Source organism: Triticum aestivum, chromosome 5B, assembly GCF_018294505.1.
Source record: "Triticum aestivum cultivar Chinese Spring chromosome 5B, IWGSC CS RefSeq v2.1, whole genome shotgun sequence".
In the NCBI taxonomy this organism is placed as follows: domain Eukaryota; kingdom Viridiplantae; phylum Streptophyta; class Magnoliopsida; order Poales; family Poaceae; genus Triticum; species Triticum aestivum.
The window spans coordinates 696,964,360-696,991,916 of record NC_057807.1 but is presented as its reverse complement, the minus strand read 5'-3'; positions in this window follow the sequence as shown (position 1 = coordinate 696,991,916).

Here is a 27,557-nt window from a genome sequence, read left to right as displayed (position 1 = left end):
ACGGGCATCTTAAGGAAGAACTGTATATGATGCAGCCGGAAGGTTTTGTCGATCCTAAGAACGCTAACAAAGTATGCAAGCTCCAGCGATCCATTTATGGGCTGGTGCAAGCATCTCGGAGTTGGAATATTCGCTTTCATGAGATGATCAAAGCGTTTGGGTTTATGCAGACTTATGGAGAAGCCTGCGTTTACAAGAAAGTGAGTGGGAGCTCTGTAGCATTTCTCATATTATATGTAGATGACATACTCTTGATGGGAAATAATATAGAATTTCTGGATAGCATTAAGGCCTACTTGAATAAGTGTTTTTCAATGAAGGACCTTGGAGAAGCTGCTTACATATTAGGCATCAAGATTTATAGAGATAGATCGAGACGCCTCATAGGTCTTTCACAAAGCACATACCTTGATAAGATTTTGAAGAGGTTCAAAATGGATCAGTCCAAGAAGGGTTCTTGCCTATGTTACAAGGTGTGAGATTGAGCTCGGCTCAGTCACCGACCACGGCAAAAGATAAAGAAGAGATGAGTGTCATCCCCTATGCTTCAGCCATAGGATCTATTATGTATGCCATGCTGTGTACCAGACCTGATGCAAACCTTGCGGTGAGTTTGGTAGCTAGATACCAAAGTAATCCCGGCAAGGAACACTGGACAGCAGTCAAGAATATCCTGAAGTACCTGAAAAGGACAAAGGACATGTTTCTCGTTTATGGAGGAGACAAAGAGCTTGTCGTAAAGGGTTACGTCGACGCTAGCTTCGACTCAGATCCGGATGACTCTAAGTCACAAACCGGATACGTGTATATGTTGAATGGTGGAGCAGTAAGCTGGTGCAGCTGCAAGCAGAGCGTCGTGGCGGGATCTACGTGTGAAGCGGAGTACATGGCAGCCTCAGAGGCAGCGCATGAAGCGATTTGGGTGAAGGAGTTCATCACCGACCTAGGAGTCATACCCAATGCGTCGGGGCCAATCAAACTCTTCTGTGACAACACTGGAGCTATTGCCCTTGCCAAGGAGCCCAGGTTTCACAAGAAGACCAGGCACATCAAGCGTCGTTTCAACTCCATCCGTGAAAATGTTCAAGATGGAGACATAGAAATTTGCAAAGTACATACGGATCTGAATGTCGCAAATCCGTTGACTAAACCTCTCTCGCGAGCTAAACATGATCAACACCAGAACTCTATGGGTGCTCGATTCATCACAATGTAACTAGATTGGTGACTCTAGTGCAAGTGGGAGACTGTTGAAAATATGCCCTAGAGGCAATAATAAAAGTATTATTATATTTCATTGTTTATGATAATTGTCTTTTATTCATGCTATAACTGTATTATCCGGAAATTGTAATACACGTGCGAATACATAGACCTCAATATGTCCCTAGTGAGCCTCTAGTTGACTAGCTCGTTGTGATCAACAGATAGTCATGATTTCCTGGCTATGGACATTGGATGTCGTTGATAACGGGATCACATCATTAGGAGAATGATGTGATGGACAAGACCCAATCCTAAGCATAGCACAAAGGTCGTTTAGTTCGTTTGCTAGAGCTTTGCCAATGTCAAGTATCTCTTCCTTAGACCATGAGATCGTGTAACTCCCGCATACCGTAGGAGTGCCTTGGGTGTATCAAACGTCACAACATAACTGGGTGACTATAAAGGTGCATTACAGATATCTCCAAAAGTAGCTGTTGGGTTGACACGGATCGAGACTGGGATTTGTCACTCCGTATGACGGAGAGGTATCTCTGGGCCCACTCGGTAATGCATCATCATAATGAGCTCAAGGTGACCAAAGTGTTGGCCACGAGATCATGCATTACGGTACGAGTAAAGTGACTTGCCGGTAATGAGAATGAACAAGGTATTGGGATACCGACGATTGAGTCTCGGGCAAGTAACGTACCGATTGACAAAGGGAATTGTATACAGGGTTTGATCGAATCCTCGACATCGTGGTTCATCCGATGACAACATCGAGAAGCATGTGGGAGCCAACATGGGTATCCAAATCCCGCTATTGGTTATTGACCGGAGAACGTCTCGGTCATGTCTACATGTCTCCCGAACCCGTAGGGTCTACACACTTAAGGTTCGATGACGCTAGGGTTATAAAGGAAGTTTGTATGTGGTTATTGAATGTTGTTCGGAGTCCCGGATGAGATCCCGGACGTCACGAGGAGTTCCAGAATGGTCCGGAGGTAAAGATTTATATATGGGAAGTCCTATTTTGGCCACCGGAAAATGTTCGGGATTTTTCGGTATTGTACCGGGAAGGTTCTAGAAGGTTCTGGAGTGGGGCCCACCTGCATGGGGGGACCCACATGAACGTTAGTAGTGGGGGAAAGGCCCCACACCCCTGGTCAAGGCGCACCAAGATCCCCCCTTAGAAGGAATAAGATCATATCCCGAAGGGATAAGATCAAGATCCCTAAAAAGGGGGGATAACAATCGGTGGGGAAGGAAATGATGGGATTTCTTTTCTCCCACCTTGGCCAACGCCCCAATGGACTTGGAGGGCAAGAAACCAGCCCCTCCACCCCTATATATAGTGGGGAGGCGCATGGGAGCTGAACACAAGCCAAGGCGCAGCCCCTCCCCTCCCCAACACCTCTCCTCCTCCGTATATGCTTGGCGAAGCCCTGTCGGAGTACTGCTGCACCAACTACACCACGCCGTCGTGCTGCCGTTGGAGCAATCTTCCTCAACCTCTCCTTCCCCCTTGCTGGATCAAGAAGGAGGAGACGTGTCCCGTCCCGTACATGTGTTGAACGCGGAGGTGCTGTCCGTTCAGCACTTGGACATCGGTGATCCGAATCACGTTCGAGTACGACTCCATCATCACAATCCCCTTGGCTAGCTTCCGCTCGTGATCTACAAGTGGTATGTAGATGCAAACTCTCTCCCTTGACTCGTTGCTTAGATGAACTCATAGATGGATCTTGGTGAAACCGTAGGAAAAATTTTAATTTTCTGCAACGTTCCCCAACAAGTCTACCATTTCAGGCGGTTGGATGAATATCCTACATCTCCTAACCCTTCTTTCCTTCTTCCTCACCTCTTCTTCTTCCCCAACAGACCACCGCATGGGCCGTACGGATACTCCCCAACATGCGGTTGGATAAACATACTCTATGAACAAAAATTACGTGTCAGCGATAGGATGGCTGAGTTTGGTTTGTTCACATGCGACAACACGTGTCAGTGAGGGTGTGTTCCCTTGGTTGGGTTTGCGACGTGCAGGAGCGACTGCGTGAGGGTACGGTGCGACCGCGGTGTGCAAGAGCGACCGTGTGAGGGTGCGGTGCGACCGCGACAGTCGTGCGCTAGTGTACCTCCTTCTCATTTTGAAAACTTTAGCCAAGCTTGGCAAAAATGTGTGGTGAAGTTTGGCAATGCAATGCCTAGACCCAAACAGGATAAGTACGTATGTACTAGGAGTACTAGTGTTAAAAAAGAAAGGCGGGGTTTTCCTTCGCGGGATTTAATCGATAAAAATCCTCATTTCACGTGTCAATTAATGCGTATTTTTTTCTCCAAAGACCAAAGATCTAACCATCTCACTCCTCATCGCTTGATTAATGCAGCGCCATGCAAACCAACCTTCTCACTTCCGCATGCATGCAGGGGATATTAATGTCCTTGGTTGCTAACCCCGTCAATTTTGCCTCGATTAGTGTTAGTAGCCCTTTGCAAATTGTAATTTTGATATACTGGCCTTGTGTACAAAAAAATGGAGGTAGTAAACTATATTTGACTTCCTTCCCCATTGTGGTGACGTCGACGATATCTTTTTTTTGTGGTTTGGCGAAGTACGTTCGACGGAGAACACCATTGAGGGAGACCACGGTAAGTCGTTCGCATGTGCCGCCTGCAAGCCGAGACAACCGTCTTATTTGCATCCAGGAAGTCCTTTACTAGTACTACTAGGAGTACTAGTGCGGTGAGATGGTTTCTTGAAGAAGACGATGGAGAAGCAGAGTCGGCGAAGAGAGAAATGGTGGTTGCTTCGTTCGTGTTTTTGTGATTTGACGCCTCACTGCTTTGTGATTTGTGATAGAAGGGATAGGGGAGTAGACTATGTGCTCTATACTGTACTACATGCGTCCAAGCATGGGAGAAAGAGGAGAGACGTTTCATTTTTCTATTCCTTTAATCAATCAATCAGGGAGCTTCGGTTCCATCATTTTGGCTTTGGCAACACCGTCCACAATGGTTCCCACGATGCCAAAAGCTATTTTCACATTTGGCTACACATTGTGGATGCCCTTAACCATACCAATTGGTTTTGCTCCTGTGTGCTATCTATACAAATCTCAATTATATTGATCTAAAAAATTATAGAATCAAGATTAGTAAAAAGGAGGTGATTTTGCCGCGCGGATGGCGGGGGAGGTTTCTTATTTGAGCAATGCTACATTTACGTAATGGTTGATGTAAAGTTATGAACTGATGTGATGTGGGACTATTTGATTGGATTAAACGAGAGGATTAGGCCCACCCCACCTGAAAATCACTGGGGCATATATAGATTAGATGGAAAGTATACGTAGCAGCTACGTAGCCCTTTGTAAGTCTAGGACTAGGCCTCTTATTTTCGGAGGACGTTGTCCTGGCGATTTGCTAACGTGCAGTCCCACGTGTCAGTGCTTTACCAAGCCGATCCGCGTCCCACATGAGGCAGAACAACGGCAGAGGCAACATGTGGTTAAGTTGAAGAAGATGAGGGAGAAGCGGATTCAGCAACGAGTGAAATGATGGTTGCTTCGTCCCTCCAACTTAACTGCGAGAAAGGTGCAGCTTTGTGATTTGACGCCTCATTGCTCATTACTACGCCGGCGCCATGACTGGGGTGCTTCACCCCGGCTGCTCTGCGCTGTATTCCGGTATGGCACGTGGACCCGGTAGCTTGATGTCCCACATGTCAGCGAAAGGGACTAGAAGATTTATGAAAGCGAGTGCTCCACTCTTACGACGGAGGAGTAGACGACACGACGGCCCAGTGAGCTGTCACTTATACTGTATAGTACTATAGTTTTGTTGTTTCGCACGATCCATCAATACAAACTTGATTAAACAGGAAAGGGCGGGATTTTTCCCGCGCGGTAGATGATACTGGCCATACATTTCAAAGGCAATTTTAATGTATGCAAACTGAATAATTATAAGTAACAATATGATATCTAGTAAAACTAAAAACACATATGATTTATTGTGTTAGAGTGTAGTAGTAGTGCTGCATTGCATAGTTGTTAGATGTAACATGCGAGAACGTGTAGAGATGTAGTTTTGGAGGGTCTACAGAGAGAAACGCGTAATACGGTCACCGAACTTCAGAATAAGCTGATTACGGTCACTATATACGTTTTGCGGTGATTATATGGTCGCTTGCTCACAGTTCAGCATCGGATTGCACTCTGTTGACCGGCCAAATAGTCTGCGTGGCGCCATGTTGACTAGTTAAATTGACCATGTTCCTTGTGGGTCCCACCTGTCAGTTAAACACCATGCATAGGGAAAAGGTCAGATAAACACAAATTTACGCAGGCGCGACAAGGCTCCAACCCGTGCGCGGGAATCACCTGGTTGTGTATGTGTCTTTCAGGGCCTGATGTGTGCGCGTGCACGTGTAGGTTGAGCACTTGAGTGTGAGAGTGTGTGTTGGTCGTGTGGTGTACTGGTGTGTGCATGCATGCATGTGTGTGTGCGTGTGAGTGTTGTGTGCGTGCGTGGCTGCGTGTGTACATGTGAGTGTTGCGTGCGTGCCTGGGTGCATGTGTTTGTGTGAGTGTTGCGTGGATGCAGTTCGTGTGCATGTGTGCGTGTGTGTATAATCACCACACCAGCTCCTGTGTGTTAAAATAGACGGCTCAGCATACCAATACAAGGCCACCTTGTCTGCTGGGCCCGCGGTCATGACTTCAAACCACCGTCCAAATATTTTTTTGTCGTTTGTTTTCATTCTTACTAGCAAGATGCCCGTGCGTTGCACGTAACATCAAGATGCATTTGTATGACTTGTTTATCTTGTGAGATAAAATGATGAACGAGGGAAGGCCTTATTTGCAAATGTGGAGAGGTGTGTGGGTACCTTTTTGCAAAGTTGCCATAGTTTCTTTCCTATCCGTCAGATATAAATCGGACGGCCTATATTGCAGGATGGCAGGCACACCATCATCACCAACTATGTTTTTTATAAGAGTGTATTTTATTTATTTTATAAGAGTGTAGATGTAGAGTAGATACAAGTCGACAGGTGGGCATGATGGTAGTGAGATAATGTGATGCAACACTAGAGGTGCCACGTGGAGCGTTTAACTGGTCAACTAGTCATGTCATGAGCAAATACAGAGTTGTACGGTGAGCCCGTGACTGTATAATAACCACTAAACGTAAATGGTGACCGTAATGAGTGGATTCTGAAGTCCAATGTACGTATCGTGCTTTCGCTTCAAATACAATGATCTTCATTGCATATACCGCGAGAGAAAGATGAAACATGCGTGAATTTTCTGGGGGCTTACTTTTAGAGGACCTGGAGATAGTTTTGTGTGCATACGTGAAAGGGGCGTACGGGGGGGGGGTATGCGATGGATAGAGAGATGCTCTTCGTTTCTCTTTATTATGACTAACTTTGTATATAGTATAAAAATACACAAATTCACAGTGCGGAATAAATATCATCGTGGGCACCATGCAATGCAAATTAGCGTTCGTACTCCTCCATATAACTTTGTAATGTTGTATATATGTAGAAACTGTAAAGTAATTTTTTGGCCACACTTTATTCAAAAGGAATGTTGTATGCGAAATAAACGTGAAGAGAGGGCTTTTTAGATCAATGGGGTACGTGATGTAACATGTGTGAATGTGTAGTTGATGCATTTGGCGGGGCCTAGAGAAGTATGTGTGTGTATTGCGTATTCGAGAGAGGCATGGATAGAGGGGCCGGTGGGGGGGCGTGGGAGAGATAGCACGAGAAATGAGAGTGGTCTAGAGAGAGAGAGAGACGAAAGTGACGTCACGACAAGAGATTTCATTCCCTTGAGTGTGTATATGCAAGGGGGTGGGAATAGAGGCACCAAGAGAAATTTTCTGTGTGTGTGGTGTTTGTGTTGGTATGTGTGGGTGTGAGAAGATAATTAGATGTGGGGGCAGAGGGTGTGTTACCGCGTGAGGTCCGGTGGGTCGAGGTGAGGCCCTTCATTCGGTTCCGTCCTGCGCCACATTGGTCAGCCCGTGACGCATTTAGGAAGACCCATGGATGACTAGTCGTACAAGACAAAGATAGCAGAATTGTGAAGGACTCTGTGTCCACTGACAAAGCCGGCTAGGATTTGTAACCCTAGGTTCTCGGACTAAGGTAACCCCTTTATCTCTGATATTACTATTCATCCAACCTAACTTTAAGGGGCATCCTACAGAATGCTCTGCTAGAATCATACTCGTCGATTAGGAAGAGAGGTCTGAGACAATGCGTGAGAGACAGGTGTAAAGATAATGTGCGTACATGAGACACGTAGGCAGGTCCATGTATATAGAAAGGGTCGATGAGGATTGTGCGTGTGTATGTTTGCGAGAGGACGAGTGGTTGTGATAAAGGTTAGTGAAAACAGTTGTAAATGGTTACGAGAGGGAGGGAGGGTTATATCTAGAGCATGTGTGCGAGAAAGACACCTCGGGAGAGAGTGTGTGAGCATGTGTGAGAGACCACCGATGGAGAGTGAAACTACACGTAAAAGACTGCTCTACACATTGATTAAAGATATAAATTGTATCCAAATATTATGATGGGATCATGATATTTGCAATTCGCGTAAGGAGTGGTCATTGATCCATCAGACATCTAGATTCTATCAAATTTGAGCATGTCTATGTTATTATTCGACACAATTGATCCACATAGTTAGTATTTTGAACTCCAGACAATGCATCGCTTTAGCAGTCGAATATAAACGTGGGTATAGTTCATGTTGTGTGTGTAAAGCACATTATACATACAAAAGTTACATAATGGACATTATAAATAGCTACCTATGAACTAGCATACATTTGAATTGAACTTAAGGTGGTTTAAAAAAATCGAATTCAACATGAAGTGCATTCAATTATTTGAATTTGATATCATGGCATTTGTAAACCATACCTAAATTATGGGGGCACCAATCTTTGCTCTGACTTTGTACATAATAGCATATGTAGTCATGTACAAAATAGATTCAAATTTAGCTCCTCCATTCCAAAATAATCGTAGTTATAGGATTTTCAAGTGTCAAAATTTCAAAAAGAAGCGAATAATTTAATGAGGTTTTCAAACATACAAGGTCAAATATACGTTGTCTACTTAGGTCAATCCTCATAGTTCAAGAGTACTCTAAACGTGAATGCTTGTGTTTCAAAATTTCGAACGAAGCGCCAAAAGAGCCTCTACTCGCCCGAAACCGCGTGAGACCAAAGTTTGGTAGTACAAGGAAATTACTTTTCTAATAACTCCGACCCGTGAAACCTACTGGACCGACGTCCAAAGGTCTAAACCGGGGTAGGTTTGTCGCTTCATCTAGACGCCACGCAACCGCCTCCGAAAAACATTCATACACAATGGCCACCTAAGCACACATGCGCGCGGCCGAAATCGCTCCCGCCCACTATTTGGGACACCTGGGATTACCATCCTACGCCCGACCCGCAGTAGGTCTGAAATTTAAGAGGGGGGCAAAGTTTGTACTTTCCCCAAATTTCAAACAAGCGCATCCCATCTTCTGTTCAAAAAAGCCAAAAAACAAGCGCGTCCCAGACCAAAACATGGTTCCCCCCACCCGTCTGATTCCCCATTCGTACTCCGTGGGCGCCAAAACTACCTCCCCACCAGCCGCAAAACCCCGACGTCCTTCGTCTGCCACCCCATCCCCCCCCCATCAACCGCCGCCCTCCTCCATCACACCGGAGCCGATACCCCGACGTCCTCGTCCACCGCAACCTCAACCGCAACGCCCTCCAGGCTAGTAGTTGAAGCCAAGGCGAGCCGTCCGTACCCGAGCCAGTTCAACCACGCCGTCCTGCACCTCACTGCTGCTGCTCCAACTTCGCCACCATCCACCGCACCGAAGTTGTTCCTGCTAGGCCGTCTTTCGCCGCCTCAGATCTGCTTCCCCTCTGCCGACATACGGCCATGGCAACACATTCAACAATTTGGGCATGGGTTCGTCCAAGCCTGCACCCTCAAGTACATCGGTTTCCTCGGTAAAAAGAAGAAGATTGGCGTGACATGTGGAGGTGACTGTCGGTGTCAAAACCGGTGGATTTCGGGTAGGGGGTCCCAAGCTGTGCGTCTTAGGATTAATGGTAACATGAACACGGGATTTTACCCAGCTTCGGGCTCTCTTGATGAGATAATACCCTACATGCTGCTTGATTGACTATAATGAGTATAGGGGTTACAAGAGCTGATCTACCTCGAGATCATATGTTGTGGTCTAAACCCTAGAGGTATGATGAATAATGTCATAATCTATCGACTAGCTTGGCCTCGGTTTATATAATGTACCAGAGGCCTAGGATAACAAGAACCCTATCTGAATACGCCGGTGGGGAGGAGTCCTTGTCTTGATCAGCAAGTCTTGTGGAATCTTCCTTGTATGCGGCAACTGTCCGAACTAGCCCATGAGTATATGGCCATGGGGGTCCTCGACCCAATCTAACTGATCGAGAGACGACGTGGTGAGTACCCCCTAATCCAGGACACCGTCAGTAGCCCCCTGAACCGGTCTTCAAGTTGGGGATGCTCCTTAATTCTTCCGAACTGTTCTTCATCTTCGGTCGTCAGTCTTGAAAACTGGTTCAACAAATCTTCTCATCTTTGATCTTGAGGATCGCGAAGTAAATACGAAGAGTTTATATGTTGGGTATCCGAGGAGCCCCTTAAAGTTTCCGGACTTTATGAATGCATTATTATGCCACACCTCAGGTTTGAAGTTATTCCCGGGCGGCAGTGTCCTCTTGCATCCGAGCTCCAACGCTGGATTGCATTCGAGGTATCTTTTGCAGCCAAGCACCAACGCCGAACTGCTTCCGAGCTCCAACGCCAGAATGTATCCAAGCTCTAACGCCGGACTGTGTCCAAGCTCCAACGCCGGACTGTATCCGAGCTCTAACTCCGGACTATATCCGAGATGGCATAGATCATCTGGGTTCAAAAAGTTGAAGGAGTTTAGCCGAGCTTAATGCCGGAAATCTCCTATATGGAGTCAGCCACTAGCGCCCGAGCCTAATGCCGGACTGCTTCCCAGGTGGTGCACCACCCCTGACTGCGGGCTGATTTTTTGATTGGTGCAATTTATTCTCTGCCGAGATATATAGCCAGTAGCCCTCAAGGTGTGTGTGTCAGTCTAAAACCCGAGATGCACCTGAAGGAAAATGTGATACCGCTGATCCTAGTTGCCCCTGAGACTCAGGTCGATGCGCGAAATCGGCCTGAGGATCAACTCCTAGCTCAGCAGCATACATAGGAATAGAAATGCGGTGTGCAAAGTCCTCGAGACTCAGGTTGGGTGCGGCCGACCAACGTGAGGATAATAATCTCCTCGAAAACTATATTGCACTTTAAATTTTCTACATTGGACAGGCAATGCAGTAGCCCCTGAGACACTGGTCGGGTGGTGACACCAGATCAGGGGATCGATGTACCCCTTTAATATTTGTAAATAATAAGCACGAAGCCAAGTAGCCCCCGAGCCTTAATGTGGGCACGGGTGGCCGAATTAAGGATCGATATCCAAAGTAAAATCACAAATTATGTGTAATGATTCTATGTATCCAAGTACTCTACATCATCAATGCTCGGATCCGCATTGTACAAAACTTTGTTGACCGGCCATCGGCTTCAACCTCCTCGGCTAGTAGCCGGGGAGTGTTTGTCCCACTTTATAAAGCCTTTATGAGGGCAAAGATTTACGGCAAACAAGGCAATCCGGCCATACGGTTTTATAAACAAAGGTACGCAGAGAGACATGTTATATTATTGTTTTAACATAAGAAACATCGTTCAAAGAAAATAATCCCGCTATCGGTTCCTTTCTTTGGGTTGTCATGCTAAGCATGATCATGAAACCTCAGCTCCGATCAATGTGGGAGGAAAATACTGAGGATTTAGTTCGGGAAAAACTTCCAAACTCTGTGGTCCAGATGAACCTAAACTTTCACTTCCGTTGCGACCGTTTATAATCTGAAAGTGGCCCATCGTCGGCTTCTACCCCTTGTAGATGCTACGCAGGGTGTTTCCGAATAACAAAACAACCCTTAGCCGACGTCTCGGTGCCCGAAGGCGGTTGTGTTGGCGGAAACGAGGCAATCAGATATGCGGGCTTTATAACTTTCACTTAGTCATAGGAGCTTAAAGTTGGGAGGCCAGCAAGTAGCCCCCCGCTTAGTGTTCGGCGACAGCCGAGGTCAAGCCATAAACACTTCGGCCAATGTTATGAACGGCCTGTCATTTAACATAGTCATCGGTTCGCTGACCAGTTTAAGCTTTATTGTGACAGTCAGTTTAAGCCTTTCTCCACCGAGGTGCTTAACCATGCGAGCTGGAAGCACAATCGCATTGGTTCTCCTTTTGCACACTTAACCGAACAAAGCGGAATGTAGGAGGCAAGCACAGGAGCCGGGCAACCCAACTATCGACCGAAGACACAATTTGAAACCGATGCATATATAGCAATATCCGAGAATTTTTGCCGAATCTCTAAAGGTGTCCGGTGTTGCACTGCGAGACTTATGCGGAACACACACAAATAGTTGAAAACTGCCATAGGATTGGAAAACCAAAAAACGTTAGTAAAAACTCGACGTCCGAACTAGATTAATTGTTCGGTGCCAATCAGAAAATTGGTCTTAGAGAAAAAATTATGCTTCTGTCGTGCTTTAACATGACACATCCTATCTCAAGACTTCAAGCGGGTCAGCCTACGGCTTCAACCTCCTATCCCGAAGGCGGAGTACTTCTCGCTAGGCCAGTTTAGCAAACTTTAGCGGCTTTGAGAGGGAAATCCGGCTATTGACCACACACTCGCGTCGAAAAAAGGAGTGATAGAAAAAAGGACTTTGCAACGACTAGGATGAAGAACACTTATTATAAAACAGCTCACATAAATTTAAGAGCCCCCAAGTTACTTGGGTAAAAGAATTTTATGTATAATGATTGTATGTACCGAAGTGCTTATATCATATCTGTGTCCACCCAAACTTTATACGCGTCTTAACCGACCGTCGGCTTCTCCCTCTTCGGTCAAGGACCGAAAAGTGTTATGTACTCCCCCTGTCGAGAATATCGATGATGTTTCCGATAACCAGGCAATCAGGCCATAAGGCTGTAACAGACAAAGCGCGCTCAGGGAACTTGCTATATTACTGACAAAGTGTAAGAAGCATCTTCGAAGAAAATAGTACCCCCACCGATACCTTTCTTTGGTTGCTCATTATTATTATGAGACTTGTGCAATAGATTTTTTTGTACTCATGAGTTCCGTTGTGTGCCGATCATTGTTGAGAACAGTAAGAGTGCTAGCTTTCGGCTTCACCCAGTCTGAGGTCTAGCTCGGTTGAACCGATCGTGAAAATCGCAGAGGTGCTCCCTTTACTCCCTAGCCGAACAATCGGGAACATAGGGGTAAGCACAGGAGCCAGGCAACCCAGCTTGCAAATCTCTTAAGTCAACATGGTGCATATTGTGGCATAATACACGAACAACGAACGAAGCCGTACAAGTATAATCATATGCAAGAGGAAAAGCTCCATCAAGGGAGCCCCCAAATAAACGGGGTATTTGAATATGTGCATCACAAACAAAGTTTTGACAAGGAACTTTGTCACAAACAACTTTGTGCCAAAAAGTATAATGCTTGTTCCAACCGAACAAAATTTAAGACTGAAAGTTTTTGAGCATGAAAGCAACTTAGCTGGTTGATATGTTCGGCATTGATGACGCGGTCCGAGCTTGATGCGGGACAAGGTTCCGGCCTCCAGGGTGGTCCCAAGGTGGCCGAGCAGAGAGTTCGGCACCCCGAGAAGATGAAGCCCCCAACCGCGGTAATGGAGCAGGTCGGTGCGCCAAGGCGACAATACAATTCGGTCGAAGGAGGCGACAACGCAGCTCAGTCTGAGTCAATTGGCTACAAGATAAAATAGCGCAAACCAAAGGTAATGACAAATAAAGATAATAATGTATAAAAAAAATTCTTCTACTTATTTAATACAAGTGAATGAAATTGAAAGAGATGTGGCCTGAGCGTCGATGTCAATGTCGCTGCAGGGCGTCGGCGTGACGCAGTGAAGGCGTGACAAAGCCCAAATTCACAGGTCGGTCTGAGTTCCGAATATGGCGTTCGCCGAAATATGCACGGAAACTGACCGAACCACCACGCAATCATCACTAATGCAGCCACCATTTGATAGACCTGTGTACAGATGATGGAACAAAGCAGAGTAATAATTCCTTGGGAAAAATGAACCCGAACGAGCAAAAATTGCTAGGATTAATAGCACCTGGTTTATTTGTTATAGCGGTCCGAAGAAAGGTTACTCCCAAAATTGGGACTCGATCCGCACACCCATTGCCTGATGGGTGATGAAGCGATGGCATGGTGATCCTGGTAAAGGTTGGCTCGCCACGGCGTAGCCCGTGGTCCAGGTAATGTGATGAAGCTGGTCGACTGGTGACGCCGAAGTCTCCAAAGTAAGTTGATGAAGAGATGGCAAAGTCCTCGGTCTAGCCGAGGCGACGGAGCAGGCCGATAAGGAGACGTTGCAGCTGCCGTGTCAGCCGAGGTGTTGAAGTAGTTCGGCATGATGGACATCGGCTTGAAGAAGCAACAGTGCGGCTATGCCGAGGCAGGTCGTAACTTGTGACGCGGTCACTGTTGGCTTGACGAAGTGACCGCGTGGCGATGCCGTTGTGCCCGCTCTATGTAATCCGCGGGGCGGTGATGTTGGTGACGATTTATCCTTCGTGATGCCGAACTATTGTTCGGCTGGACGAGATGATGATCCGAAGAAGTTGAGCTCGGCTCAACAAAGCGACAATGTGTCTAACGCAGGTCGGCCGCCGTGGAGTGATGTTGTCGAGCTGGTTTGACAACGGCGCGGCGGTGAAGTTCGTATTGTAAGAATACTCTTAATACTAGAGGGATGTGTTTGAGAATAAAACACAATACCCCATACCAAAACGTCCTTCAAAAAGGATGTCCGAAATCCCGTTCGTAAAGAAGATGAACTTGGGTCGGATTCGTTCTCACGCATAAAACATATCCGAAAAGTGATGCACTAATCGGAAGGTTCCCGGAGTTTGGACGGTCGGATCTAGCTGAATTTTTTGCAGGTGGTAGACATGAGAATTCCGCAGCCGATCAACGATTGGATCTTCCAAAGGACGTCCGAGCTAGATGTTGGACACCCTGATCCAAACTCGTCCGGATTCTCGTCCAGTTTTAACAGGGCTCCGGTATATCGGAGATTGTCGGAGATTCCTCCATCAAAATTCGACGAAATTTTTGCAGGGTTGTTGTAGACTTAATTCCGCAGAATTCGATTGAAGCAATCATTTAGGCGACACTCGAGGAGGCGGTGGCGGCGGATACGAGTTTGCTGTCCAGAAAAATAGCACGGTCGCCCGAGGGCAATGTTGAAGTTGAGCCCCCGAGCTCCATGGATGACTCCTCCATGATTTTGATAGAGATCAGAGTTGATGTTGATGAAGGCCCTCATCCGAACATGACGATCGGAGGTAGGGCACAGTCCTCGGTCAAGCCAAGGTGACTAGTCGAGCTGGTGTCGAAGAAACCGACATCGCAGTTGACCTGCAGTCGAGCCATTGATCCTTTCGCCGATCACACAGCGGAACTCTCAATGGAAGCACCAATGTCGGTGTCAAAACCAGTGGATCTCGGGTAGGGGGTCCAAAGTTGTGCGTCTTATGATCAATGGTAACATGAACACGGGATTTTACCCAGCTTCGGGCTTTCTTGATGAGATAATACCCTACATGCTCACTACTAGAGAAAAGCTTACCAGTAGCGCTTGTTTTTGTGCTACCAGTAGCGCGGGTACCAGCGCTACTGCTATGACGCTACAGCTATTTTGTAGCAGTAGCGTGTTTCTAGACCAGCGCTACTGGTAAGTTCAACTACTATTAGCGCGTTTTTAGGCCAGCGCTACTACTAACATTTATGTTTTCTTTTTAATATTTTTGGCGTTGTACATGTTTAAACAGATATATCTTTTATACAATAACAACTCATCATGAACTAGTCTGTTTAAATAGCATATTCTTTACCAGTAGTCATCACCACCAAACAATGTTCGTCAATGAGACATCATATATATAACAAGTTGGTCACTAGTCATAATCACAACTCCTCATCCTCCTCATCAACTCTAACACATTATAGCACATAATAACACATTCTACCTAGGACCTACTTCTCTCATAGGACCTACTCTACCCTCTCTTAGGTAAAATATCATAAAACAAGATAGGCATTGACTCTTCATTAAGGAAACTGAACTCTCCATAATGAAGAACGGAGATCATCCTGTCTCCAAGTCTTGGCCTACGCACAATGTTGCTTCCAAGTAGCTCTCTACGATGGTTGAAACATTTTTTCCAATCATTTATTATCATGGCTTCCTCGCTTTTAGAAATCAGGTATGGACAGGAGTGATGTCGATACTGTGGCTGACCTCGACGTGGTGGCCGTAAGCTCATAACTTCAACGCGACCTCTTGGCAACATCAGATGAGGCACACAATCCATCGGGATTTTCTGTTCAAAAACATAGTAATAACTTTGTAGTTAGCAATGTAGTTAGCCATGTTCAAAGATGCACGGATGTCGTAATAGTAGAAAATTTTACCATGATATCTCCATTGATGTTACCGTAGCACACCGCGTGCACTAGTGGCACATATGGACCATAATTTTGAGGAATATGATAATAGCTATTGTAATTCTCAAGATTAGTAAAAAAAAGTGGTAAGACCATCTTTCTCCTTACAAGTTAATTGTGCTTCATCATTGTAGTAGTAGGTTCTGTCTACCATCTTCCGTACATTTTTTGAAGAATGAAAATAAGCTGTCAATGGAAATAAGCTGTCAAATATTTTGAAATTAACAATATAAATTACTTAGTAAATATGTTTAAGAAACTCACACAGCGGTAGAACTGGAAGCGTGTCAACAGGGACCCAAATGGTCATATCATTTTTGTCGATGTCAGGATCACCAAGATCGAAGGTGAGAAGCGTACCCTCATGAAAATCATACGCCTTGGAAAGGGCTTCCCAATTCGGGCAACCAAAATTGGATGAGTTCACAGAATTGTATAGTTTTACAGCAAAATCATAACCATCATGATTCCTTAGTTGAATTATCTTTGTCTCCGTGCTTTCATGATCATCAAAACCCATCTTCTCCAAGACATAGCGTCTTGCATGGCATGGGATAAGCTAGTCGAATTGTAAAAGACGGAAATTACATGTTGAAGAAGCAGAGAAGTCGTGCAAAAATAACATAAAAAACTTGTCATCATTGTGTACCATATCAACATCGAAGGTCTCTTGGAGCTTGATGCTGAAGCGACGACCTTCTACCAGGTGAGGCTTGTCGCACATACCGCGCTTATCTTCGCAGTAATCGCACATAGCGAATTCCCTTTCGTCGTCAGACATTTACTAATAGGTAATTAATAATCCATCATGAATACACATGTAGTAGTTTGAAGCACAAACCGTGCTCATCTTATGCATTCAATAAGAAAATAACTACTAGGTAATTAATAATCCATCATCGAATACATATATAGTAGTTTGTAGCAAAGATCATCATATAATAAGACTAATACATCTCGAATAATAGCTCCTCTAGGTTCAGTGGGCCGTGGTGGACACCCAAAGAGAAGGGACCATCACCGGATCATAGCTCCGGTGAGATCCCCAAATAATCTGCCAGGTATTGGAGAACCGGCCGTTCGCCAACGCAACCAAGTAGCGCTGGACGTGTGTGTTCTCCTCCGTGACACGGTGTTGAACCACCTACGCGGGGGACTGAAGCCTCTCCACCGATGCAGGCCCACGTGACTGCCACCAAAGAAGCTCCGGGTCAGCGACGGGCTGGCTCCTCACTAAGCTGCGCTCACCAGAAGGTAGCACAACCCAGTACTAGCCCGGCGGAGCCCAGTCCCGGACATGGCCCCTCGGCTCAAGCAGGAGTCCTCCGCCGAGTCGACGACGAGGATGCGGGATAGGCATCATCGACATCGAGAACAAAATGCTTAATTATGAAAACAAAATTAATAAACACTTAGCAAAATTTGACATGACCTTTGCTAAAAACAGGACCAATCGAGCGCCTGAAATTTGCCAGAACGTAAATGAATCAAAAAATTTGGCAAAACATAGGGCACTCGGAAAAATATGACATGTCCAAAATGTGACATGTTCAAAATATGACATGTCCATTGCAAATTTGCATAAAACATGAAAAATTGCTTTAACTAAAAAAATAACAACAATTGTTGTAACTAAAAGAATACCTAGAATTCTGTTAACTACACCTAAAACAACTAAAACACCTAAAATTCTGTTAACCACACCTAAAACAACTAAACCACCTAAAATTCTATTAACTACACCTAAAACAACTAAAACACCAAAAACAACTAAAACACCTAAAACAAATTCAGCATTATTCTAAGAACACCTACATTATTCTAAGAACCTACCTTTTTAACTAAAACACCTACAAATTTAACTAAAACACCTAAAAATTCAAGTAAAGCACCTACATTATTTAACTAAAACACCTACAAATTCAACTAAAACACCTAAAAATTAACTACTCTCTAATAACTATAACTAGGGAGGGAGGGAGGAGGAGGAAGGAGGGAGGAGTATACCTCTCGGTGGAGGAGGGCGACAGGCGGGGACGATGGCCAGTGCGGGGGGGCGGCCGGCAGGGGAGGAGGGCCGGTGCGGGGAAGCGGCCAGCAGGGGAGGAGGGCCGGTGCGGGGGGCCGCCGGCAGGGGAGGAGGGCCGGCACCGGGGAGGGTGGCCAGAGTAGGACGCGGGGGCGGCGGACGGATCGGGGGACGACTGGGATTCGATCTGGTGTGAGCGTGTGAGTGTGAGTAAGGGGAGGGGTGGTGCACGGATCGGCACGGGGGGAAGCAAAGAGGAGAGGTGGGCTTAGCGGCAGCGCGGGGTAGGCGGCCCAGCGCTATACCTAAGCTGCAACGGGGCCCGAGAGCGTGGCCCATTAGCAGTAGCGCTTGTTGTGAAATCCAGCGCTACTGCTAACGTGCACTTGTAGCGCTTGTGCTGGCCGGCGCTACTGCTAAATAGCAGTAGCGATGGGTATCTAACCAACGCTACTGCTAAATGTCTACCTATAAGCATTTTCCTAGTAGTGGTTGCTTGATTCACTATAATGAGTATAGGGGTTACAAGAGTTGATCTACCTCAAGATCATATGTTGTGGTCTAAACACTAGAGGTATGATGAGTAATGTCATAATGTATCGACTAGCCTGGCCTCGGTTTATATAATGTACCAGAGGCCTAGGATAACAAGAGTCCTAGCCGAATACGCCGGTGGGGAGGAGTCCTTGTCTTGATCAGCAAGTCTTGTGGAATCTTCCTTGTATGCGGCAACTGTCCGAACTGGCCCATGAGTATACGACCATGGGGGTTCTCGGCCCAATCTAACTGATCGGGAGACGATGTGGTGAGCACCCCCTAATCCAGGACACCGTCAGTGACCACACCGGCAACCGAAAAGGGTACTCCTCTTCCCTTATTCGTGCAAATCTTACGTCTCTGCTTGCACGGTATTCATCCCACAGAAGACACTAGTTGACTGCTTCTTCTTGATACTAGATGTTCCTAGTAACTCGCGATGCACAAGGTTTCTCCTCATATACTATTTCACCTTAGCTAGAGGTCTTCCGCCCTCCTCAATTTCAATTTCTGGCCAGTTGATTCCCAATTAATGGAAGCATTCCCCGACGTAACAGGCGCTAGTACACCTATTATGCCAGGTGTCAGGACCAGTTTTTCGGGATATATTTCCCAGAAAATGGTCCTTGTGCTCACCAGCCCCAGGATTACTGTTAGCTGATGAGGCACCAACTTGATACAAAAATTCCAAGCAGAATACATAATATGTAGTACAAGACCATTCTGGCCTATGAGTACAACACAAGGTTTCTAGTGGCTGATGGTGGAAGCAGTTTGTGGTTCATCAGCGTCTATGGGACTCCATTTCCCACAGGAACAACTGACCTGGATAACTCCTATCTTCGCGAGGCTGCTATCATCATTGCGTAGGTTCCGGGGCTGTCATTGCAACGCTCCTCTCCACGGAAGAAATCTGGCCAAGACAATAGCCACGGACAAGCCAGTGAGTACTTTGAATGTACTCGCAGACATTATGAACACAGGTATAATATAACAAATGATAATCATGCTCTGAAATATTCTATGATCACCACGTCAGTCACAAAATAAAAATCCATGATGTACGCAAGCAGGTTATTCATATAGAACATGAATATGCATTAAGGGAGTAGAAATAGAATGCACCGATCGGGTGTCTGAAGCGACGCCTCGAAAGGATAATAATATAAAGCTTGCCACAGTCGGTGTCTGAGCGACACCACATAAAGGGCTTATAAATAAAAGAAATAACAAGCATGCCACAGTCGGGCTCTGAGCGACACCACATAAAGGGCTTGTAAATAATTTAAATAACAAGCATGCCACAGTCGGGCGTCTGAGCGACACCACATAAAGGGCTTATAAATCATTTAAATAACAAGCATGCCACAGTCGGGCGTCTGAGCGACACCACATAACGGGCTTATAAGAGAATAATCACAGTGAATATCTAGGAGGTAGAACCGTCCAAGGGATTACTCATTAATTCAAATAATGTAAATGGTTAGTCCATAATAATAGTAATCTTAATCATCATTAGTCACAAGTCATGATCCAGGTTCTGGTTTAGCAATTTCTCCTCCGAAGAATGACACTAAGACTGACACTCGACCCATCCCAGACTGTAGTCCTTAAACATGGACACGGCTATTCGAATAGATGTAATCTCTGCAGAGGGTGTACTCTTTACCCACGAGTAACGGATTCCTTTAGTCCATCGGGACTAACTCCGTCTATGGTCTTTTAATTGAAAACACACCTGACCGCACACACCAGCCTAACTTACCGGTGTCTGGAATCACCCACGACACCCGTTAAGCAAAAATCTAAGTGGGGTGGCTACAACCTCGACTAGCATGGGATCACAAAATTTATAAGGGGAGGTACCCCCTCGGCTCCAACCGGAAACACCAATGCCCCCGGACCAGGTGGCATGTCTACCGGATGCAGCCGGTATCTTCCACCATGGCCTCTCTGAACGGTGTGAGCTAGGCAGGGGTTGACAACTTACTGAACTGTACCCTACCTATGGCAGGGACAAGTCATAGTACGAAGCAAGTATGGGGGTTACTAGAACAAGACTCGATCTACGGTCGACTCAGGAGGTTAAAGCATTTCCTGCATGAGAAGCATAAGAAATATATTTCACACCAATCAGACAGAATCACCACTCATCATACCTCACCATGACTTACCGGACATAACCGTCTCGACAAAGAACCAGAGACAAGATCGTGTCTACCCAAGACAGAGACTTTCCCAGATTCCTTCTGATAGGCACGAAAGGCATACAAGGGCGATTACTATCCGAAGCATATCAAATTCCAACAGCAAGGAATCATTATTATGAACTCATGAATATGATCATAGCACCACATAAAATACCGAATACTTCACGTCACGGTGGTGTCGTATATGCATCAAATGACACACAACAAATATTATGCCGGGGTTCAGAATGCTTGCCTTCAAGAGTATGCAAGTGGGGATGCACTTTTTGACAGTTACCTTCTTCTTCAAAATCCTATTTTGCTAAAATTTGAATTAACACATAGTTCCAAAACGGTACAAAAAAGTTGTTTGGAAAATTTTCAAATAAATATGAAAATAAACTAGACAAAATTTGATAAACAACATAAAAAGAATCTAGTCAATTGGACTTATATTTAAAAAGTTATAGCCAGTAAAAGTTTAGTCAAAATGCTGTTTTTAATAAAAATCAGAAAAAGAAAACGGTTCAGGGGCTTACGCTTTCCCCTAGCTAATGTGTATTCGGTGGAATACGTTTCCACTTAAGCCAGCGTGGGTCGACTCATGGGTCACTGACAGTGGGTCCCTTGGGCCCACTGGTCAGGTTTGACCAGTCGCCCGCGCCTTCTTTCTCCTCTGGCCGAGTAGAGGCGGAGATCCGGTGATTGCCGCCGATGAACGGCGGCTTCCCACAGGATTCCGAGGGCAGGGATAGATCCGCCAGTCCCGGGCGGTCCTCCCAGTGGTCGAGAGGGTCATGGGGACAAAGGGGGTTGCCGGCGGCGAGCTCCGCGGCGAACGGTGGCTTCTGGTGGATCGGGGTCTCGAGCTACGGTGGCTCCCGATCGGGTTTGAGAGGTGGGGTGGCTCCGCAAGGTCAAGGGGAGTCGGATGGTGGCACTGGATGTACTGGGGAGGCCCTACTCGCGACGAACGGGACCGGAGCGTGGCGGCGGCCTAACTGACCGGAGACGGGGAAAACGGCCTCCCTCCATCGATTGCTGGCTATGGGAGCACTAGAGGGATGGCCTGAGGTCGCCTCAAGGTCTGGACGAGCTCGGGGTCCCTATTTGTAGCGTAACTAGGTCGGTTCCACGGCGGCCGGGGATAAGATTGGTGGTGAGCTGCTCCTGTGGCCGTAGGCGTCGTGTCGACGCAGGAGTGGCTTGGAGGAGCGAACGGATGAGCTCGGGCTGTTTAGGGGCGAGCTAGCGCGTGGCTGTGGCTCGGGCGGCGCCGTCCATGGAAGGAGCCTACTGCCGTCGTCCGCTAGCTGCCATGGCCAACCTGACGGTGGCGCTGCGGGGCTCTAGGGGTGGCTTGGATGGTTCTGATGAGTGGATGAGGATGGGCATGGCTCTACAGGCGAGCAAAGGCCAGGGCGTTGGGTAAGCGAATGCGGTGGCTCGGTTGCACGCGCGCGTGCAAAACGTGCGCTCCGGGCGCGCCCAGAGCACGCGCGCCATGTGCTCGATGGAATGCTAGGGTGCCTAGAGAGCTTGGGTGACAATGCAAAATAACAGAACAAGTTTGGAGGTGGCTAGGAGATTAGTGGACATGCTGGTTTGTCCAGAGGGGCAAGATCACAATGCAAATATGAAACTATGCCAAAACTGTCCATTAACACAAGGTGCTCGACAGAATGCCATGGGCATCTAGGCATCTCTTTGGGTGGCCAAAAACTCCAGATCAGAGTCTCTTTTGATGATAAAGAGGGTGGCAAGGTTAGTTTGACAAAAACAAAAACTCCCTAGTGCAAGTTTTTGAGAAAACCAAATCTGGACAAAAAATAAAGGGCATTATTGCATGGACCAAAAATATTCCAATGGGTCCAATATCTTGGACTTAAGGGTTTGGTAGGCTAGTCTATAAGCAGGAGAAACATCAAGGGCAATAGGGCAAGATAAAACATGGTTGCAGTACAAAACACCAAACTGGACCAGAATGAAGATGAGGATGATTTTCTCAAATTTTTCAAAGAACACCAATGGGTTTTTGCATAAAGTTGAATTATACACTACTAATAACATCCCCCAATTTTGGTGGGATTTTTCAAGAAATATTTAAATAGGCTGTAGTGAAAAATTACGAACTGGACCAGATTTGAAAACTTGAGGTAGGGCTCAAAATCTCCAAATGACTAAAAGAGATTTTTGCATAAAGGTGATGTGGGAATATCACGTGACATCTCCAAATTTTGGTGGAAATTTTAAAGAAGTATTTGAAAGGGTTGTAGTTCAAATGGAACTCTAAAACTAATGAAAAATCATTTTTAAAGAAATAAAGCTCAGGAAAAATAATTGTAGAAATAATTCCACTGATAAAAGAAATGGTCTTGGGAAGATATTCAAGTCCATCAACATTTTTGAAAGGTTTCCACCTAGAAGGAAAAACTCAAAAAAAATCAGAGGGGCAAAGTGATCTGCAATTAAGAGATAAAACCAGAAAATAAAAAAAATCCTGGGAAAATTTTAAATAATAAATCAAGGCCAAAATTTTGGGGTGTTACAACACTACCCCCCTTAAGAACAAAAAATCTCGTCCTCGAGATTTGCTAAGGGCTGCTTTCAAAAGAATTACTCGTACTATCACAAAGTAATATCACAAAAATAACAATCTTACCCAAGCAATAAAATGTGGCTACAATGAATGGGCAATTAAGTGGTGTAAAACTACAGTGTGGAATACTGGCGCTGCGTGGAAAAATCTATGGTTGGGGGAAAACGAGAAATTTCTACTTTTGGTTACAGTAAATTTAGAATAAATTTCTAAATTTCTAAAATACGCTGGTCGTACCCGAGAGCGCAGTGCTCTCTCTGGCTGACAGGTGGACCCGGGGTCCACTGTCAGTCTCTTCTTCGACCTCTGGCTCTCTCTTCTTCCTCTCTCTCGCGCGCTTTCCCGCGTTTTCTCCACCGGTGACGTCTAGCGCGTAGGGCATCTAGGCCGTATTGCGGTAGTGCACGGCGTGCTAGCTGCCGGTGCAGTGTGCACTGACCTCGCGAGCCAGTGCACTGTCGGCACTGCTCGCGGATTCGCCTCCAAACACCGGTGATCGAGCGACAAGCGACGCTGGTGGACTTCGCCCACCGTACACCGATCTCGAGCTATAAAATGTCCGAGGTGCTCTTTTCTTCTCCCTCACACCTGGCCTCGCTTCTCCTTCTTCTCCTTCCTTCTCCTCCATTTCTGTTTGCAGGAGCTCGAAACGAGGCTCTAATGGCGGAGGTGATGCCAGACTGGTACATGATCCTGATGTGCGGAGGGTTGGTGGCATTGCTGGGGTCCTCCGTGCTCTTGTGCGTGATGATCCTCGATGATCGTCGTGATGCTGCCGCTCGAGTGTTACCTCTCCGCGGTGGCGGTGATCATGAGGATTAAGTGCGGTGTCGGGTGCTAACTATTGTCAGTGTGCTGGAGGCAACTTGTACCCGAATAATTACCCACAAATCTCTCCTTCAGAGACTGTGGTGTGCTAGGGAGGTGATCAGTTAGGTGCAAAAGGTGCACGTGGATTTACAATTAGTGCATGTGGTAGAGTGGTTGTGGTTGGGTGTCTGCTGTCGTGGTGCTGCGTGAATAAAAATCTATGTTGTGAAGAGGTATACGCTGCAACAACTCAGGGAAAAATCTCACTTCAGGATTTACCGAGAGTGAAAACAGTTAATCAAAATTAACGGCAGTAAAACTACTCACATTAATTGAAACCAAATATTTAATTCATCACACAAATTTAGGATACCACGCATAAGTTGCAACACATAAATAAATGCTGGGACAATAAACAAAGCAGTGACGTCTACAACAAAAACGGTAAATAGACAGGGTCCTGAGGAAACGTCTCTCGTACTGGGGCACACTCCTCTTCTATCGGGGGAAGCGGGTTGACTAGTCAAAGAACGCGTCCCTCTTGGTCGGGCCTTAGTGGTCTGCCGATGGCGATCCGAGGATTTAAATCAGCGAGGCTCTGGAGATAACCCATTACTTGTTGGGTCAAACGTTCTTGAGTGATGACATACTGGGCAAGGTTGGCCAGTACTGGGTCTCTCTCAATTCGTCTACCAGGAAAAGATGCTACTTCTCCGGGTGCTGCACGACTCGGGAAGTAATAATACCCTCGTTCACTGGCATAGGGTACCGAGAATCAAAGGAGAGCAAACGCTTCGTACGCAGCAGCTTCTATGGCCATTTGCAGAGTCGACATAGATTTCCCCACGAAGGAGACTTCCGTTGGGTCTTGGTTTTGGTTTGCGGGAGGGATGTGCACCACTGCCCAATATTTCGAGGTGGATGAGGTGATCCTCAATTTGAGTAATCGTACTGGGGTGGATGGGTAGAACTCATGGTACTGCGGGTAAAGTCCCACAATATTTTAACAAAACTACCAGGGGTTGCATCTGGAGTTCTCAGATAAATACTAGGGCTTGGCATGGCAAAGAAATGGCTGTGAGAGTTGTCTACAAGGTGAGGGGCACTTGGCAAGGTCACGAGGTGGCCTTTTATATAGCATCTGGGCTGGGTCATTTTATCGCGGTGAGGGGCAACTAGTTTGTCGGTTCTGCTCTATGGGGTCGGGGTCAATGCTACAGATACACATATCTCACAAAAGTGATGTATTACTGTGGGTGTCGTCAGGGTGGTTTTTGGTAGCTATGCCCGGGATTAAAAAATGCGACCATACACCAACATACTTATGCATGGCTACTATTTAAAATAGGGGCGCACAAGCAGACATCATTTAATTATGGCGATACAAGATCACACAATTACAGGGCGTGGACATACTAAGACTCGGTACTACTTGAGTGAATTAGTCTACCTCGTTAATATCTAAGCGGGCGTGCCTTGTGGACATCGAGGCTTCTCCACGGGTTGCACCGTCGGGGTTAGCTAGATGGAGTTGAGGGGCTGCAGGGTCGGGGTAGCGATGATGACCATCGCGGGGGTTGTTGGCCCTAATCCCGTTGGAGCATGTTCCCAAAAGGCGACGAAGCACTTCTGGGGACACCAAAGTATTTTGGTCGATGGCTGGGGCAGACCTCAAGGACTCGATCGGTTGTCTGAACAGCACGACTGGGTTGTCGGTGTCGGGCTCATCTTCTCCTCCTGCCGGGGCTCGGCGAACCAGTTCTCCATGAGCTGCGATCAGATCAAGGGTGATTTGATCGAATGGTTCCTCTAGTGCACTTACATAGCGCACCAGATGCAACAATGCAGGATCCGTCTCGTGATCTCCGTTGGCAACCTGGGGTGGCCTACCATACCCGTCATGGCTGGGGTAGTAGTAGAACGAGCGACAGTTAACTCTGGGCGACAAGTGCTGGAGTTGAACTATAGCCTCTTGAGCAGCTAGTTGGATGGCTTGTGGCTCAAAGGAAGTTGTCCTTCCGGTGAACCTGTAGGGGCGTTCTAGCGATAGACCCCTACCATAGACGTGCACAGTGGCCCAGAATTGACGGCTCTCACCACTCATGGGCCCTTGGTACACAACATATTCTGGGGGCTCTTCTAATGCAAAGGCACGGCGGGTGAGGTTTGCTAGCACGGTCACAAAACCTCCAAGGTTGGTTGCTGTGGTCTCATTTTGCACAACGGGGCCAGGCATTATAGCTCGGTTTGGCAAAGAGGTTGTGATGTGCTGGGTTGAGGCTAGCGCGCCCTTTTTATAGAAAAAGGGGACGGAGTCTTCCTTCGCACGCTTGTGAAAGAGATTATTTTGGTGTCGGTCACTGGCGTGTGATCGACATGCTAAGCTGATAGGTTGGGCACCGACCGCCAAAAAGGTGTCGGGGTCACTGTGTGGCTATCTTACATGAGAATCTTGGCTGGGGTTAGGTTAAGGTCCGTTGGATAGGTTAACCTAGGTTTATCGACCTAGCTAAGATAGGGTTAGCCAATGGTCAGCCTGGCTCTGATACCAAGGTTGTCAGGACCGGTTTTTCGAGATATATTTCCCAGAAAATGGTCCTTGTGCTCACCAGTCCCAGGATTACTGTTAGTTGATGAGGCACCAACTTGATACAGAAATTCCAAGCAGCATACATAATATGTAGTACAAGACCATTCTGGCCTATGAGTACAACACAAGGTTCCTAGTGGCTGATGGCGGAAGCGGTTTGTAGTTCATCAGTGTCTATGGGACTCCATTTCCCACAGGAACAGCTGACCTGGATAACTCCTATCTTCGTGAGGCTGCTATCATCATTGTGTAGGTTCCGGGGCTGTCATTGCAACGCTCCTCTCCATGCAAGAAATCTGGCCAAGACAATAGCCAGGGACAAGCTAGTGAGTACTTTGAATGTACTCGCAAACATTATGAACACAGGTATAATATAACAAATGATAATCATGCTCTGAAATATTCTATGATCACCATGTCAGTCACAAAATAAAAATCCATGATGCACGCAAGCAGGTTATTCATATACAACATGAATATGCATTAAGGGAGTAGAAATAGAATGCACCGATCGGGTGTCTGAAGCGACGCCTAGAAAGGATAATAATATAAAGCCTGCCAAAGTCGGGCATCTGAGCGACACCACATAAAGGGCTTATAAATAAAAGAAATAACAAGCATGCCACAGTCGGGCGTTTGAGCGGCACCACATAAAGGGCTTGTAAATAATTTAAATAACAAGCATGCACAGTCGGGTGTCTGAGCGACACCACATAAAGGGCTTATAAATAATTTAAGTAACAAGCATGCCACAGTCGAGCGTCTGAGCGACACCACATAACGGGCTTATAAGAGAATAATCACAGTGAATATCTAGGAGGTAGAACCGTCCCAGGGATTACTCATTAATTCAAATAAT